This window comes from Austrofundulus limnaeus, unplaced genomic scaffold, assembly GCF_001266775.1.
Source record: "Austrofundulus limnaeus strain Quisiro unplaced genomic scaffold, Austrofundulus_limnaeus-1.0 Scaffold321, whole genome shotgun sequence".
Taxonomy (NCBI): Eukaryota; Metazoa; Chordata; class Actinopteri; order Cyprinodontiformes; family Rivulidae; genus Austrofundulus; species Austrofundulus limnaeus.
Window position 1 is genome coordinate 315283 of NW_013952723.1, and position 2539 is coordinate 317821.

Here is a 2539-nt window from a genome sequence, read left to right on the forward strand (position 1 = left end):
TGGTTACCTTTTTTGGTTCATTTTGGAGCCAATAGGGGCGCTGGTTACCTTTTTTGGTTCATTTTGGAGCCAATAGGGGCGCTGGTTACCTTTTTTGGTTCATTTTGGAGCCAATAGGGGCGCTGGTTACCTTTTTTGGTTCATTTTGGAGCCAATAGGGGCGCTGGTTACCTTTTTTGGTTCATTTTGGAGCCAATAGGGGCGCTGGTTACCTTTTTTGGTTCATTTTGGAGCCAATAGGGGCGCTGGTTACCTTTTTTGGTTCATTTTGGAGCCAATAGGGGCGCTGGTTACCTTTTTTGGTTCATTTTGGAGCCAATAGGGGCGCTGGTTACCTTTTTTGGTTCATTTTGGAGCCAATAGGGGCGCTGGTTACCTTTTTGGGTGGCCTAGAAAAACTTTAATATCTCAAAAACTATAGCAGTCTTAAAGATTTTGAAAATTATTTTTATTTAAAAATGACAACTAACATTTTTATTTATTTATTGCTTTAGTTTTTACAAAAGATTGTGATTAGAGTACATAAAATAGATAAAAGTAGTATAATGAATATTTATACCATTCCTTGTTTATTTGACCAGATACCAGTGTTTGAAACCATATAGTTGGGGGCACAGATCTCTCCTGCTATTATTTTGTGCACCAAAAGCTTTGGGAACCACTGGTCTAGAGAGACTAACAACCCTGGTATAATAAAAAATACAGTGTTTAAAACTAAAATGTTCAATTTAAAAAAACTGTTATTCCATTAACTATAATTAGAATTAATGACAAAACGTTGGGCTTCTTGGTGAAGGTATAGTGCCCCCCAACCCCCGACCCCAGACATCCATGATCTGCTGCTGAGCTTAACTAAAGAAGCCTACCAAGATGGAGGCTCAAATTCTATAAACTGCACTGCTGTTGGCCGTTCCAGTGTATTTCTGTTTCAGTGCTCCGCAGCCCCACAGTTCATCTTGTGGGAGTTTTAAGTTTTGATTTTTTAAAAAACTGCATGTGGTCCTTTGTGATGCAAAAACTCTATTAGAGCTGCTCAGATTCAGTTTCCTTCTGACTGACTAATAGGTTACAGAGGATRTTATAGCTAAAGAAAACAGCTGGATTTGTCTTGGGCAATGCTTGCGTACACGTATATGAAGGAACCACAGGAGTCAGCATGTTCGGTGTTATTTCAAGACTCTTGGGTAATATTTGTGGTAATTTAAAACAAGAGTACAGCTTATAACTGTGTACCTATGTAACTCCTTCACCTATTAGAAAGAAAAAATGTTAGAAAGCTGAAGCGGCTGAGCTGTAYGGACTCATCTTGTGATACTTTCTGTGTAATCTAAGTTTAAAGAGCTCTGACTTTGTGTTGACGTCCTGTTTTCTCTCTTTCTCCATCTCGTCGCAAAGACAACAGAGACTGCTGCACCTGCGTTTATTTCTACGTCGTGTAAATCTAAAGCTGATGGGACGGTCAAAGTGCAAATTACCTACAGCATAGTGGAGAAACACATCTCCACACGACTGAAGTCCATTGTAAAAAATAAGTTCATGTTGTGTCTTGAATCAGTCATTCCACATACTCTGTACATTATTTTTGTCATCAGTTAAGATAAAAATGCTATAAACGCTATATTTTAGTCACGTCATGATTTATTAATGATTATTATGCCTTCTGTATATTTTTCAGTGGATTAGTTTCAGAGGAGTGTTTCTGCTTCCTTTGGTGTTTTTGCTATAGAAACGGTGTGATTATTTTCATGGTACACGTCCCAAAGTTAAGCAACATGTAGCATCCTGAAAAATCAATAGCAAATGTTTTATTACTCATTATCTCTCCATTTGGCCCAGACAAATCAGCTACTGGAAATGATGGCATGTCTTAGCACTGTGATAAACAGTTCATCACAACCTGACTCATTGTTTAATTAATATTCAGAATGTGTTTTGTTGGGGTGGGTACAGACGATACACAACAGAAGGTTTAATATGTGCTTTTGTTTTTTCATTTAATGCTTTACTGATATTGTAAAGTTTAATACTACATGGTGTCACTACAGTTCCACATTATGGCAAGAATCACCCTTGTTACATCAGCCCACCAATAAATTTTCTGCTGCCTACTGCATCCTGTCTCTTCTAGTTTTGGAGAAATAAAAAAAAATTATTCCTAACTCACTTTTCTGTTTGTGGTTTTTGTGTGACACTGGAAGAATGTGAAAGTGCAGCAGCTACATAACACTAATTTTTATTAAAACAAGATTTTAATCTCAGACTTTCTGTTTGATGTTTGGACATTTTCAATTTCAGATCTAGCTAATTTTAGGTTTATATTTTGTTTTAGCTGCTTCAACCCCATACAAGATCAGTTGCAGTGTTGTATAAAGCAGCGGTTCCCAAACTTTTTATCTTCTGACCCACAAAATATCCATGGCAAAAACTTGTGACCCCAAATATTACTGGTCTGAGTACACAAACTTTGTTAATAACCCTAAAAATATAGGCTTTTTGACAACCTAAACAGCTTGTACACAAATACAAATACTTATTTATA

At 36.9% G+C, this 2539-nt stretch overlaps 1 protein-coding gene across 2 annotated transcripts in view; it reads left to right on the top strand.

Moving 5' to 3' along the window:
- The window catches only part of snx12 (sorting nexin 12), a 9090-nt gene extending 6927 nt beyond the window's left edge, over positions 1 to 2163 (top strand). For both annotated transcript variants that reach the window (XM_014022252.1, XM_014022251.1), the window contains one exon: positions 1396 to 2163. The gene's annotated coding sequence lies outside the window, so the exon portion shown is untranslated. The remainder of the gene's footprint in view (positions 1 to 1395) is intronic.
- Positions 2164 to 2539: the final 376 nt, after the last annotated feature.